Below are 14,966 nucleotides of genomic sequence, written 5' to 3'. Positions count from 1 at the left end.
AGGGGAAGTTTCTGTCATTATTCTCAATAGGTTTCACATCTGCTCTCTCTCATCTCTGCACCCCCTATAATTCTGATGTTGGTACGCTTGAAGCTGTCCCAGAGGCCTCCTTACACTATCTTTGTATTTTTCGGATTCTTTTTCATTTTGCTTTTCCGGTTGGGTGTTTTTTTGCTTTCTTCGTATTTCAAATCTTGACCTGGATTCTTGCGCTCCTCTGGGTCTGCTGTTGGGGAGTCTGTATAAATATTTCTTTTATTTTCAGTCCAGTGTATGCTTAAATTTCTAGTTGGTTCCTTTATCACAACCATCGGAGGGGTCTCCATTTAGATTTTCTTGGTACATCTCATTAAAGTTTTATCGGGCAGACTCTAAAAAGACTCCTTGAAAAGACCCTCAAAAAGTGTGGGTTTTTGAAATTCTATATCCAGCAGCCCTGCTTTCCTCCAGTCCTGTTATTTGTGTCCTGGTTTCTTTTGTTCTCGGCATTTTTTTTTATGCTTCGCTGTGTCAATAGAGTGGCTTTCTGTGCTAAGTGTCCCAATTACCTGAGGTAGACACTCTTGGTGCACCCCTTGTGGTCTTTGTGCGCAGTCTTGTTGTAGCTAAGCCTTGATTGTTGTAGGTATCACTGGGAAGGATTTGACCTCCAGGCCAACTGGCTGTGAGAATCAGCTGTGTCTGCAGTGGGAGAACTTCTGTACTCTAGGGAGGTGCTAATCTAGCCTTTGCCTGAGGCTATTCCGCAAATGCCTCTGTGCAGGGCTTGGGCGGGGCGGGTCCCAGGGGATCAACAGGGCGGGTGGAGGGAGCAGTTATGGCTGCTCTCAGTCCTGTCCCCAGAGGCTCTGCCTCTCAGAGTCCCAGCAACTGCTGCAAACCTCGGAGAGAAAGCTGCCCTCGAGTTCCGACCGATGCCATACAGTCCTGCTTCTCCCGTTTGAGTCTGGGTCCCTAGAGACTCGCCCGGAACTGGAGCTCAGAGCCTGAGACTCCCTCCCGATTGAAACAGACAACCGCGCCCTCAACCGCCAGTTCTCTCCACGCGCACCTCCGCACCTTAGTAGTTCACTTCCGCACTGCGCCTCCTCTGAGTCTCCGTATGCTTTTCTCTTTCCTTCTAGTTGTAGAAATTCCACTCTGCCAGCCTTCCTGTGGTTCTGGGTGATGTCCGTTCCGTCTTTTAGTTGTATTTTTGAAGTGGTTGTGCGAGGCAGCAATCTCCGGTGTTTACCTATGCCACCATCTTGGTTTCTCCCCCGTCCACACTTTAAATCTCTAGACCCACATATATCCTATCCCATAACATACAAGAAACACAGGCACAGCTTATGGTCTTCTGAGACATTTTGAGACATTATAGTTGAGAAGAGGTGTTTGAACTCTAGAAACAAGCATATGTTCTGATTTACTAAATAGAGAAATGTTTTGAGCCTAAAAAAAAAAGTAAGTCTAACATAAACCTCTGGAGGGGTTTAGGCAGATTGTTGAGCATAGAAAAGAAGGCAGGGACCCCTAGGAAGCAATACGAGTTCCCTACAAATGCATCAGCCATTCATCAGACAATGACAGTAACCCAGTTCATCATTTACGATCTAGGCTGGGTTATTAGCAGATATATTTACTTATTGGTTTACCAGGTTTAAGACCAAACCCAAATGTAAATAATAAAATCAACTCAATGGTATGTGATGTTCTTTCTATGTTCCAAACCAGTTAACGTAGCGACAATTCTGTGTTCTTTAGAAGTCTGGGTAAAACTGCAGTGAGTCCGTCTTGACTATGTGACCTCCTGTAGTCACCCTGAAGGCAAAATTTTAGTTCTGATAACATTGCCTTTATTTGGAACATCTCTAAATTCCTCTTTTTGAATTCCCTCCTGAAGTTTATTTTCCGTCTTCACAGGTTGAAAATTATTGCCCTTTGAAGAATAAATTTTTTTTAGAAATAGTCAAGTCTATTAAAAAAAAAAAAGGATAAACTGTGATCATCTAGTTAATTGGATGTGGGGGTAGGGAAGTGAGGAAGGCAAAGATTAAGGGAATATAAACTAGGAAAATTTATTTACTTGGGGGTGGGGGGGCTTATAAATTGGCCCTGAAAGCAATCTCTAAACGGGGTTTTTTGTTTGTTTTGTTCGCTTTTGTTTGGGTGTTTGTTTGTGTTCATCACCATTGCCACACGAAATCATGCAATAAACATCATAAGTCTTAAGCAAAAAAATGGGACTAGGGCAAAACATTCAAACACTTTGCCAGTGACAGGTAAAAATAAATAGAAGCATACTAAAAAGAGTAGTGCAGGTTTTTAAAAAAATATATTTTTATTGATTTCAGAGAGGAAGGGAGAGAGATAGAAATATCAATGATGAGAGAAAATCATTGATTAGCTGCCTCCTGCATGTGCCCTACTGGGGATGGAGCTGGAAACCTGGGCATGTGCCCTTGACTGGAATTGAACCAGCCAGGACAAGAGTAGTGCAGTTTTATACCTGTTAGGTGATTGAGAAGTTCTTAATTCTATAAAAAATATGGGGCTTTACCTTGAAAAAGACCTGAAGTTTGCTTGTGGAAATGGGCATCGGAAGGGTTTAAGTTTGTGAGTTATTGTGAAGTGCAGGAAGGAGGGTTATCTTTGTGGTGGGAAGGGTTTCAGGGAGTCAGGGTGAGGCTGCAGAGTTTATCAGGCCCAAACAGACTAAGCGTTGGCCACGTGAAGGGAGGGCTATGATCTGGCTGGGTATGTGAGGGAAAAATAGCCCCTGTTGTAGAGTCAGTCTGGGATTCTGCCCTGACCTCCTGGAGGGCTCGAGCTGGGCAGGGTGGGCCACCACAAGTTCAAGTTGGGCTAAACAGGGCTTTTTTTGTGTGTTTGTCTGTTTTGTTAGAGTGGAAGGGAGGGAAAAAGGGAGGGGAGAAGAAAGAGAGAAAATCAATGTGTGAGAGACACATAGATTGGTTGCCTCTTGCATGAGCCCAACTAGGGCTGAGGATTGAACCTGAAACCCAGGTGCATGCCCTTGACTGGGAATCACAGGCTGACGTCTAACCACTGAACACACCAGCCAGGGCTTTTTTAATGGAGGAAAATACTTTTGCATTTTTAAAAATTTTTTTTATTGATTTCAGAGAGGCAGGAAGAGGGAGAGAGAGAGAGAAACATCAATGATGAGAGAGTATCATTGATCAGCTGCCCCCTACACGTCCCACACTAGGGATCGAGCCACAACCCAGTATGTGCACTGACTGGGAATCGAACTGTGACCTCCTGGTTCATAAGTCGATGTTCAACCACTGAGCCATACCAGCTGGGCTACTTTTGCATTTTTAAAGATTATTTTGCTTTCAGATGTTTAAAAATGCAAACTTAAAGTGATAAGGGAGATTGGATATAGGAAGATATGTAGACTTTTCTATATCTTCTTTTCTTCTGATCTAGCAATGTAATCTGAGCATTAACAATATCTTTTAGTAACAGAACAGGTTTCACTCCACTTCAAATACATTTTTATATGTATGATTTTTAAAAATCAGGAGAACAGACTTTATCTTCTAATGTTCTGATAGGCTATGAACCTTACCTCTTTTATTTAAACTTAAATTGAATTTTTAAAACACATAGGAACAAAGGTTTAGGTAGTTTTAAGTTTGTACCTTTTCTTCATTTCTTTTGAAAACAAAATTCAAACTTTAACACGAAGTGCAAAAATATTCAGTTACCAATAGATTTATTTTATATTTGTGTTATGTTATACATGACTTTAACCAAATTTTAAAAGTTAGAAGATCAGCAATAGTACCAGAAAGAAATGCATGGAATGTTATTTTTCCAATATACTTCATGCATGCAAATTTCCTCAGGGGACATTTCAAATACTCTTTACCAGCAATTAATTGAATAAGAAATTAAAAATAAGAAAGGATCTTTATTTATAATTTAACCTTATTCCAGGAGGATTAAAGATGACTTATAAAACTACATATAATTCAACAAGGTATTTTAAAGGCAAAAGGATTAAAAAGAAATTGAATGTGGGAAAAGTAAGCCATGGCTGAAGTACATTCATGCTTTGATGTCCTGTGTACTTGTTAAATTTGACTTAGGCATCTAACAGCCATTGCAAAGAAGGACACAATCAGATCTGTGATTCATAAAGTTTTAAAAAATAAAGTCTATTTAGAGGGAGCAACAGTCTAAAAAGTCCAAGGGTGGAGAAGCTCAATCATCTGTTAACCTAAAATATTTCCTGGTGGTAAACTGAGCTGGTTGAAAGTGGAATTGTGTATTTATCAGGAGTACCTGAAATGCAATTCAGACCATTTCACTCCTCTGCTCTGGAAAGTTCAGGGTTTTCCCATTGGCTATAAATGAACTATAAACATCTTGGTCTAATATCTGAGGCCATCCTCAAAACCAAATCAGGATGAGCTCCCTGAAGGCAGACTGCATTTCTTATTCAATATCAGCACCAGTCACAGGCCTTTGTGACAAAGTAGGTGTCAACCGATGCTCAAAGATAGAGGGACTGTGGATCAGCTAAGAAAGTTTGTGGAAACCTCTCCAGCCCTCATCTCTCTACCTATAAGGCCTTCCCCTGACAGCTCTTCCAGTTGAATGGTGACCAGTATCCTCAAAGTCGATAACAATATCTCCATCACCAATAATAGCTACAAGAGCATCTCTTTGCATTTTATAGTGCTCTATAGTTGACACAAACATTTTAACCTATTCTCAAAACCAGCTTGCTTTGTGGTGTAGTAGGCAGCATGACTATGCTCTATAATGCAGAAGCCTTGTGGAAGGTACCTCCTTATTAAGTGGTCGATGCCATTTTCTCCTGATGTCCACAGCAGGGTGTGGTCTCTTCCTCTCCTTCAAACCCTTGTGGCATTTGGTTTATACCTTTCTTATGACACTTTCTTATATATTTTATATAGTGTGTTACAGTTTACAAAACACTTTTTCTCATGCTAAATTCCCATTTCTTTTTCATTCTCACAACTTCTTTTAGAGAACAATAATTAATCCTCTCCTTACCTTGAGGACCCTGCTGCTCTCTCCACACTCCCTAAAAATACAAAAAGTAAAAGCTACTCAGGAGATTACATAACCCACAACTACTACCACAGTCACTTTACCATCCCCCAAGGACAACAGAAACCTAACATTTTTTTAGGTCCGTACTCTCTGCCAGGTGCTTTATAGATAATACTACTTCAATTTACCTTTTCTTTGCTCTTAGACTATTAAATTTGATTCTCCCTCCAAAAACACACAACAACACACGAATTCTAGAAAGAAAACATGTGCTTTCCATCTCTGTGGATACTTTGACTAATGAGGGAAAGGGGTAGAGATGCTGGGAAGAAATTGACACCCTTTCTGAAATTCCACTGCAGTGACTCATTTAGGGACCAGCTCTGGCTGGAGCTCAGCAGGATGGTGTAACACATTGGGTGGATCAAGAATGTGTTGATGAGAGCTGTCAGTTGGGGGAATTTCTGATGAAGACATCACCAGGTCGGAAAAGATGCCAGTAGAGGTAGGGGTGGGGAACAGAACCTAGATCAGGGGTGGGCAACCCCTGGCACGTGTGCCAAACCTGGCACACCAGTAACTTTTGCTGGCACGCGAAACCCTCTCTTATAATCTTCCATTTACAATTTTTTTCTTAATATCGACTTTATTTTTCAGATAAATTCAGTGTAGGTGCATCTTAGATAAATAAATAATTTTACATAACAAGTTATCTTAAAGAGCATAGACATGGATTGACGAGAGAGGGGAAGAGCAATTTCTATGCCTCTGCCTTAACTCTCTCTGCCTTCCTAGATCCGACCAGTGTTTTGGTTTCATCCACATACGCTTGTGAATCTTTGTTCTCAGTGATGAATTTTGTTAAGTCTTGTAATAGGAGTAGCCTGACGGATGAAAGTAGTAGCTCGTGCATATCTCTGAAGGTCATGAAATATAAACCTGATGTAAAATCTCTGTCATCAGTGATGCAGCAGCAAAAGTCCCACTGATAATATCAAACGGAGTCATAAAGTTTTCTGTCGGACTATCAGTGTACATGTATACATTAAAAAATAAATGTATTTTTCATCATCATATACTGTGTTTTTGTCGGTCGAATGAATTTTATTATTTCTTCAAGGTTCTTCACATACGTATACCTTGAGAGATATCAAGTAGGCATAACATGTTCTCAAAAAATTAGGGTTGGCACGCAGAAGAATTTTGAGTCAGAGATTTTGCTGGTTTTGGCACGCACTCACAAAAAGGTTGCCCACCCCTGACCTAGATGGAGGCCACTACCAGGAATCTCCTGGGTCTAAGGACAGGAAAGTCCCTGTGCCAAGAGGTGGCCTTCCACAATTCCAGGGGGCACTCTTCCTGTGGAATACAATGTGCACGGTGCCCTTGGAATTGTGCAACACGGGGTCCTGACCTCAGTGTCTGGCTGTCTCCCTCCATTGCACTGACTGAGTGCCATAGGGGATATCCATGTTGGAGACCCCCAAGAGAACTGCAAACTCTCAGGCTTCCATAACTCATTGATGATGCAGTGCTTGGTGCTTTCATTTCAGTCCATGTAATCACTTCCTGTAACTTCCTGTCAAAGATGTCTGTGTAGTTGTGGGGCACACTGGGATTCTTAGACACACTTGAGTGGGAACATGAGGCCCAGTGTCATGGCCAATGTGTGATTCCTCCCACAGCATGACTCGGACTCTGTGCAAAGAGTCACCTGGGAAAAGGTCAGCTTCACGCGGACGGTGTGGCCTCCGTTCTTGTAGCTATGTTTTTCTGAGGAAAGTAACACCTTTTGAGAAAAGTGAGTAAGACATTATTCTAATTCATATCTGGGGCCTGGCAACTATTTCTCACCTGTCCTTTAGCATTGTGGTTCTGGAAACAGACTGCACTTTAGAATTATCTAGAAAACTTTAAAAAAAAGCCATATTGATGCCTGGTTTCTTTTTCAGAACAATTAAACCAACTATATTTTTTAAAAGGTCCCCAAGTGGCTTTGTTGTGCCAGCAAAGGTTGCGAATCTATGCCTCAGGTGGTTTTCTTATTCTTCCTCTGATCTCACCTTCAGTGACAGACAGAGCTTCAGAAGGCTTGCCCAGCTGGAAGAACTCAGTTGTGAAACTGAAAAAGGGACCAATGAGACCACAAAAGCCATGTGACATGTCATTTAAAACAAATATTTACCAAGTGTCACATTCCAGGTCATGTGCTGGGAACGCACAATAAATAACACAAGGTGCCTACCCTCAGTAAGTTTCTGCTCTTGATGGAAAGACAGGTACGTGAACGACTGTTCTGCTGAGCAAAATTAAACTGAGGTACTGTGGGAGCACGGCTGGGGAGAAAAGGAAAGGCTTGGGGGAAAAGAAGGGAGTTGAGGTGGATCTTAAGAGTCAAGCATTGATCCATGGAAAGGAGGCAAGAAGTATTCCAAAGAGAGGAGTAATTTGAGCAAAGGCGTAGAAGCAAGGAAGTGGATGGGATGCTAGGGACTTATAGGAACCCAGTGGAGCTTCAGAATGGTGAGCTATGCGGCTGGAAATTTAAACGCAAAATTGGAAGGCCTCAGAAGCCCCCACAAGGAATCGATAGATAGGTATTGTGTGAGTCTGAATAATGTATGTCTTAGATAAAGGGACCACGACAAAGGTTTAAATCTAAATAGTGCTATGGCCAGATCTGAAACAAATAGGAATATGATCAACACGAACTTTGATAAACACATCTCCGGTAGTTACCCATCCTGCCCTCTGGCAACCTTCTCTCTGCTTATCCGCCCCCACTACTCTGGGGACCTGAACACACATCTATTGTATTCTTTGTGCCTTTTACATAAGTTCCCTCTCTTCAAAATGCTCTTTCCTCCCTTCTTTGATAACTTCTACGTATGGAAGTCAGCTTCTCTGTGCTTTTTCCTATAGCACTTTTGCAGAGATAGCTAATAATATTGCTTGTCGATTGTACTGTATTTATTGAGATGTTTCTTTACCTCCAGACTGTGAGCCTGTAGAAGGAGTGGGGAACCTTTTATTCTGCCAAGGGCCATTTGGATATTTATAACATCATTTGCAGGCCACACAAAATAATCAACTTAACCATTAGCCTGCTATATTTGGTCAAATATTTAATCAACTCACCCCTAATGCCCTAGCAGGGCCAGACCAAATGATTTCGAAGGCCTTATAGGGCCCCCGGGCGGGATGTGCCCCGCTCCTGCCTGAGGATAGGAATGAGATTTTTTAAAAATTTTAATCACCAGGATTCAGCACAGTGGCTGGCACATTGGCCTTGTAGACTTACTGAATGAATAAATGGGAAAGCACTTACCAGGTGTTGGAAAGATTCAAACTTAGCAATGATGTCCTTTAATGTTTGAATACAAAGATTCAGAAATTTTTTTCCATATTTAAAACCATTTGCTCAGACTTGGAACATTTCTATCCTGAAGTGTTCACTTGTATAAGGAAAGTTACAGATGCTGAATCTATCAATTTATTTCCATATAGCAAGCAACACTTCTTTCTTTAGTAATAATCTGTGAAAGAAATGTTAAAGTTAATGTGTTTTTTGTCTAGTGGAAATATAAGTATCACTCAAAAAGCCCCTGCAATCCACTGAGGCCCACAGAAGGGAAAACAATCCCCTAGGGGGTGTGACAATGGGATTTGGGGGCTTGCTGGGCTGAGAAGAGGGAGGGTGGGGCTCTCTGTGAATTTTGTTGATTTTCAATTCTTGAAACGTATTTCACTAGTTGGGGGATTAAAAGGTTTCCTGGTGAGAGTGTCAATTGTCAAAGGATTGAAAGTAGATTCTATAATCCTATAAAAGAGAGTTCCGGCAGCTTCTCCAACAGGAATCTAGAAATATTTGGTATCTTGGAAATCATTTTGGTCTATTGTTCTACTCTCTTCGTTCTTCTATAACAATCTTGCTTCCTCCCGGAAGAAATGGCAACTTTCATGAGCTTAATTTTTGCACTGTTACTCTCATATCCTATTTGCAAAGCGCTTGGTCTATTTCTCCTTGCGGTTCTATTGGCTTTTGTTGCACTTATTTTATTTTATTTTTTTAAATATATTTTATTGATTTTTTTACAGAGAGGAAGGGAGAGGGATAGAGAGTTAGAAACATCGATGAGAGAGAGAGACATCAGTCAGCTGCCTCCTGCACATTCCCTGATGGCGATGTGCCCGCAACCAAGGTACATGCCCTTGACCGGAATCGAACCTGGGACCCTTGAGTCTGTAGGCCGACTATCCACTGAGCCAAACTGGTTAGGGCTGCACTTATTTTAATGGTCTGTTGTTAGGCTCATACACATTCAGAATTGTCAGGTCTTCTTGGAGAATTGACCCCTTTATCAATGTGCCCCTTTTTATCCCTGATAATTTTCCTTGTTCTGAAGTCTGCTTTGTCTGAAATTCATATATCTACCCTCACCTTCTTTTGATTAGTGTTAGTATGGTATCCCTTTCTCCATCCGTTTAATTTTAAGCTTTCTGTTTAAAGTGGTTTCTTGCAGAAAACATAGTTGGGTCATGTTTTTTTGTTCACTTTGACTACCAAACTGACAAAAAAAATTGGTGTTTTCGAGCATTCATATTTAAAGTGGTTATTGATATAGTTGGCCTAATATTTACCATGTTTGTAACTGTTTTCTATTTGTTGTACTTGTTCAATATTTTCTCCCTGCCTCTTTTCTGGTATATCAATTATACTTCTTTTTAAACTTTTTTTAGTAATTACTCTTGAGTTTCTAATACATATTTCCAACTAATCTAAGTCTACTTTACAGGTGGTACAAGTACTTTATAACAGAGTATTCCCAGCTCCTCCCTCCTATCCCTTAAAACATTGCTACTATTTATTTTATCCAATACATTGTTACTATTATTACTTTGAACCGTTATCTATTAGATAAATTAAGAATAAGAAATAAAATATTTTAACTTCATTTATTCCTTCTTTTGGGCTCTTCCTTTATGTAGATTCAAGTTTATGATATATATTATTTTCCTTCTCTCTGAAAAAATTATTTTAACACTTCTTACAGAGCAGATCTGCTGAAAATAAATTCCCTCTCTTTTTTTTCTTTATTGTTCCTTGACTTTTAAAGGATAATTTTGCGAGATAACAAATTTCAGGTTTGTATTTTGTTGTTTTTCCCAACACTTTAAATATGTCACTCCACTCTCCTCTTGTTTGCATGGTCTCTGATGAGAATTTTGATGTAATTCTTATCCTTCCTCTACAGGTAAGGCGTTTTCCCCTCTGGCTTCTTTCAAGATTTCCTGATTGTTTTTTGAGTTTGAAAACAACATATGTAGTTGTAGATTTGGGGGCATTTATCTTACTTGGTTTTCTATGAGCTTCCTGCATTTGTGGTTTGGGGTCTGTCATTAATTTTGGAAAATTCTCAGACATTATTGCTTAAAATATTTCTTGTGTTCCATTCTTTTTCTCCTCTCCTTCTGGTATTTCAACTACATACATGTTACATCTTTTGAAATTGTCTCACATTTCTTACATGTTCTATTCTGTGTGTTTTTTCCTTTGCATTTCAATTTAGGAATTTTCTATTGATATATCTCAAACTCACTGATTCTTTCCTTGGGACCATATGTAGTCTACTGACAAGTCCATCGAAAGCATTCTTTCTTTTCATTACTGTTTTTCATTCCTAATATTTCCTTTCGATACTTTTTTTCTTTTCTAAAAAATTTATCTTTATTGTTAAAAGTATTACAAATGTCCCCCTGTTCTGCCCGCCCCCCGCCTTTCTTCGAGTTTCCACCTCTCTGCTTACATTACCTACTTGCTCTGCATGTTGTTAACTTTTTCCATTAAACCCCTTGCCATATTAATCACAGTTATTTAAAATTCCCTGTCTGATAATTACAAAAGCTATGCCATAGCCAAGTCGGATTCTGATATATATATATTGATTTCAGAGAGGAAGGGAGAGGGAGAGGGAGATAAAAACATAAATGATGATAGAGAAGCATTGATTGGCTGCCTCCTGCACGCCCCCTACTGGAGATCAAGCCCATAACCTGGACATGTGCCCCTGACCTGAATTGAACTGGGGACCTTTCAGTCCATGGACCGATGCTCTATCCACTGAGCCAAACCAGCTAGGGCCTTGCTTTGTTTCTTTAGACTACACTTGTACTTGCCTGTTAATAGTATTATCAATGAGGAGCTCTCTGTGTCCCCACCTGTGGCCAGTGGAAGTGGGCTCCTTGCAATGTCACAAGAAAAGGAATTTTCTGAGGCTTGCATAGGAAAATGAGTGATATTTATTGGTGTGGGATTAAATTCCTGAGTTTCCAAGGTTCCCTCTCCCTCCATCCTGCCATGGAAGAAGTCCAGCTGTGTTATCAGCAGAGCTAGGATGAGAGGTGTTGTCCATTCCATATTTGCACAGTCCAGTCCAGTATCAGGCTAGCTTAACTTGTGTTCCCAGCTGCAGCCCAGTAAGTGTGGGGTCCACATGGCCATGGGCCATGCAGATTCTAGGGCCACATGGCTATGGAGGTAACATGGGTGAGTACAAGGAAGCAGGAGCAAAGCCAGAGGAACAAGAGAGAGAATCCCTTTGTCTGAGATTTTAAGATTTCATGAGCTTGCAGTGGCTCCACCCTCTCTAGCCAATTATCTTTGTTCCAGGTTAGACTGACAAGCACCTTCCCTACTTCACCCCAACTTTACTGAGCATGTATCAGTCTTCCCCTTTGTCGGGTCCCTTCCTCCAGTGATCTGCAGGGAATGGACCAGTGGTTCCCTGGGGAGTGTGAAATTGCAGCTTCCTGGGGAAGGTGCCCAGATGGTCATGCTTATAATGTCTGGCTTTCCCTTTGCTCCTTATTATCCTTATATAATAAAAGGCTAATATGCAAATTGACTGAATGGCAGAATGACCAGTCACTATGACGGGCACTGACCACCAGGGGGCAGATGTTCTACGCAGGAGCTACCCTCTGATGGTCAGTGCTCTCCCACAGGGGGAGCGCCGCTCAGCCAGAAGGCCGTGCACCGGGTTCTAATTATTAATAACTAGCTACTTACAACAGTAACAATGGGTCTTGTAATTTTTGGTTAAAATCCAGTTATCATGTATCTGGTATGGGAACTGAAGTGAATTGGCTTTTAAGGTCAGGTTTTATGTTAATCTGTTTAGGAGCTGTGTTTAATGTTTGCGATACAGGTAGATATCAGAGGCTTCAATTTCCTTCAGAGTCTTTCTTTTCTTTGGATTTTCCTAAAAAAACTTCTTATATAGAGACTGCACCCTGCAGATCTTTTAACTGTAACCCAGTTATTTTACTGGAGCCCTGTAGATGTGGTGGTAAGGTGAAGGGTAAGGGGCAGCATTCTATAATCTTGTTTCAGTCTTTAGTGGGCTTGTGTCCTTGGGCTGTGACCTTCACAAGTATTTCTTATCCTTTCCCCCATTGGAAGAAACAGGAAGGCTAGGAGGAGCTGGGATTGGGGTAATGCCCCCCGCCCCATATCTCTGACTAGTCTCCCCCCCCCCCCCCCCAACCTTCCCCCTGCTGAGTAGGCCTCTTTCTTATGAAAGAAGACTGGGTATATTTAAGAAATGGTTTCTTTTCTTCTCCTCTGCCAGAAACATGAGGGTTTTTTCATTGTCTCTTCACCTTGAGAATCTGGTGAGGTTTCTGGAGGGAAATCCATGGACATGTTGTTCCCCTAAGACTGCAGCTCCCAGGAGGTTCTCACTCACACACTAGTCCATACTCAACCTCTGATAACTTGTCAAAGTTACTGTTTAAATGTTCTTATCAGCTTAAGGCTCCAGGGGCTTCTGTCTCCAGGAAAGCTAATCTTGGCTGTAACTCTGTATTTGCCTGTCTCTCCTGATTCTTGGGGGAAGTTTGCCCTGCAATCTCAATTCTCTGATGACTCCAAGAAAAGTAATAGATTTTCAGTCTATTCAGTGTTTGTTTGTTTTTTTGTAAGAATATGAGTGACAATTTTCAAGTTCTTTGGTTAGATTTTTAAAATTTATTTTAGAAATTGCCTTTCAAGGCTTTCTTAATGTTCCTTGATCTACAATTTCTACTTCTACACCCACTCCACTGGAGGACTCTAAGAACTGAGTTTCCTTTATGACTTGTGAGGACAATATCATTAGTGAATAGATTCTAACTAAGCAAGTCATCTTAATATTCACAAACACATATAAAAGGCAGGGTGTGGAAGTTAGGCCATCACCTGCAACCTGGACCTGGCTTCAAAGCCAGCCATCTGTTTGTTCATTGATGGCAGCTGGTATAACAGGAAGAACTTGGGAAGGAAATTAGCAAACCCAGTTGAAGTTCATACTCTGTCATTAACTGGGTGAACTGGAGTGAGTCACTTAACGATTTTTGTTGAGCCTCAGTGTCACTAGCTATAAAATTGGAATAAGGACATTGGCATTTAGGCTTCCACCAGTTTTGGGGGGAGATCACAACTTGTCTGAGCTTCCATTTCTGCGCCTGTTACAATGAAGTCTTGTGCCCTCGTCACCTCACAGTTGTTGTTGTTGTTGTTGTTGTTTTGGGGGGGGCGAGAAGCGGGGGCGAGAGGGAGAAGGCACAACCTTTCTGAGCGTCAATTTCTAAGAACACACAGCCAGCCCGCCAATAAAATTCCTGGAAAAACAGAGGGAAAGGAACAGAACATTTTTGCAAAATGCGGAGGGTTCTACCAATGTGAATTGACTCATATTTAAAAACACAACAAACTGACTTAAAAAGCGTTGATGCGTCTCTTACCTTCTGGTTCCAGCATTACTACCCCATTGCAGAAATCAAGAACACTTTTGAAAAAAAAATTTCGCCCGCCTGTGTTCCCACCTGCGCGCTGGCCACACCCCGCAAGGCTGGGACAGGGCGGTGGGGGCGTGGCCTAGCCGGCCTGCCCAACGCGACGCCCCGCCCTGTCGCGCCCGCGCCTGCGCCGTACGCACCGACCGCTGTCGAGCGCCCGGGTGGGAGGTAAGGGGCTCGCGGGAGGCCGCCTGCGGGGCGTCAGGCCCGGATCCTCAGGGTGGGCTGGGCGCGCGGGAGAGGCGCCCCGCGAGAGCCGGGCTTCCTGTCGTATATGCCAGCGTCGTGGGGACGCCTCTCGGCGCCGAGAAGTGGCGGTTTCGTTTTTAGAAGCACTCACCGCAGCGGGTGTGGAGAGGCGGCCGACGGGACGAGCGTGACGGCCTCCCGAGGTCGGGGGTGGAAAAGTTCCCGGCGTCTGCCCTGCCCGTGACGCACTGTGGGCGCCAGGCCCTCAGGGTCCCCGGCGTCTCGGACCCGAGCCCGGCCCGCGCATCCGTTCCCTGGTGGGGGGCAAGTGGGGGGCTGGCCCAGGTGCGCCGTGGGGGACACTGCGAGGGGGGACGCGAGGTTCGCGGTGCTGAGGGGTCGGAGCCTCCTGGCAGCCCGACCGGGAGGTGTTGCACTGCAGGTTCCCCGTCCGACTCGCCCCTTTTGCACCTTCGGAACCCGAGGCTCCGAGAGGAGACCATACGGTAGGACCCACGGCCCTGACTTCCCAGATTGGGCACCCCTTCCCGCAGTCAGAAACTCGGGGCCACCAATGGGGGCGGGGGGGCTGGGTATCTAGGCTGCTGGAAGGTGTTGGTCACTCTTGAGGTGGGTGGGGCGGTGTTCCAGAGATTTTGGATTTTTTTTTTCCCTCTGAGAAATGGGCTTTTAGATACAAATAATCTTTTAAGTGATTTAGTTAACTCCCGGCGCTTTTTCCTCGAGGGAAGCCTGAGCATCATGGTGCTCAGCTGATGGAGTTAAGTGTGAAAGATAAAGTTTGTAGCTGGAGACCCTCCCCCCGAGTGTTTGTGCCGTGAAAGGTTGCAGTTCTTTGGCTTCTAAGTGTTTGCCCTGTTTATGTAGAACATCAGTTTACT

The 14,966-nt window shown here is 42.7% G+C and overlaps 1 protein-coding gene and 1 long non-coding RNA gene across 4 annotated transcripts in view; one reads left to right on the top strand and one right to left on the bottom strand.

Moving 5' to 3' along the window:
- LOC102430648 overlaps nt 1-14,002 on the bottom strand; it is a 30,376-nt gene extending 16,374 nt beyond the window's left edge. The window contains exon 1 of the long non-coding RNA XR_330292.3: nt 13,822-14,002. This is a non-coding gene — a long non-coding RNA (uncharacterized LOC102430648). The remainder of the gene's footprint in view (nt 1-13,821) is intronic.
- Nucleotides 13,993-14,966, top strand: part of STX17 (syntaxin 17) — a 42,382-nt gene continuing 41,408 nt past the window's right edge. The window contains exon 1 of one of the 3 annotated variants that reach the window (XM_006096466.3): nt 13,993-14,043. The gene's annotated coding sequence lies outside the window, so the exon portion shown is untranslated. The other 2 variants (XM_014462392.2, XM_014462390.2) reach the window with 2 other exon arrangements.

The sequence above is a fragment of the Myotis lucifugus genome, unplaced genomic scaffold (genome assembly GCF_000147115.1).
Source record: "Myotis lucifugus unplaced genomic scaffold, Myoluc2.0 scaffold_180, whole genome shotgun sequence".
In the NCBI taxonomy this organism is placed as follows: Eukaryota; Metazoa; Chordata; class Mammalia; order Chiroptera; family Vespertilionidae; genus Myotis; species Myotis lucifugus.
Note: the sequence above shows the minus strand (reverse complement) of the source record. Positions and strands in the feature narration are given on the sequence as shown.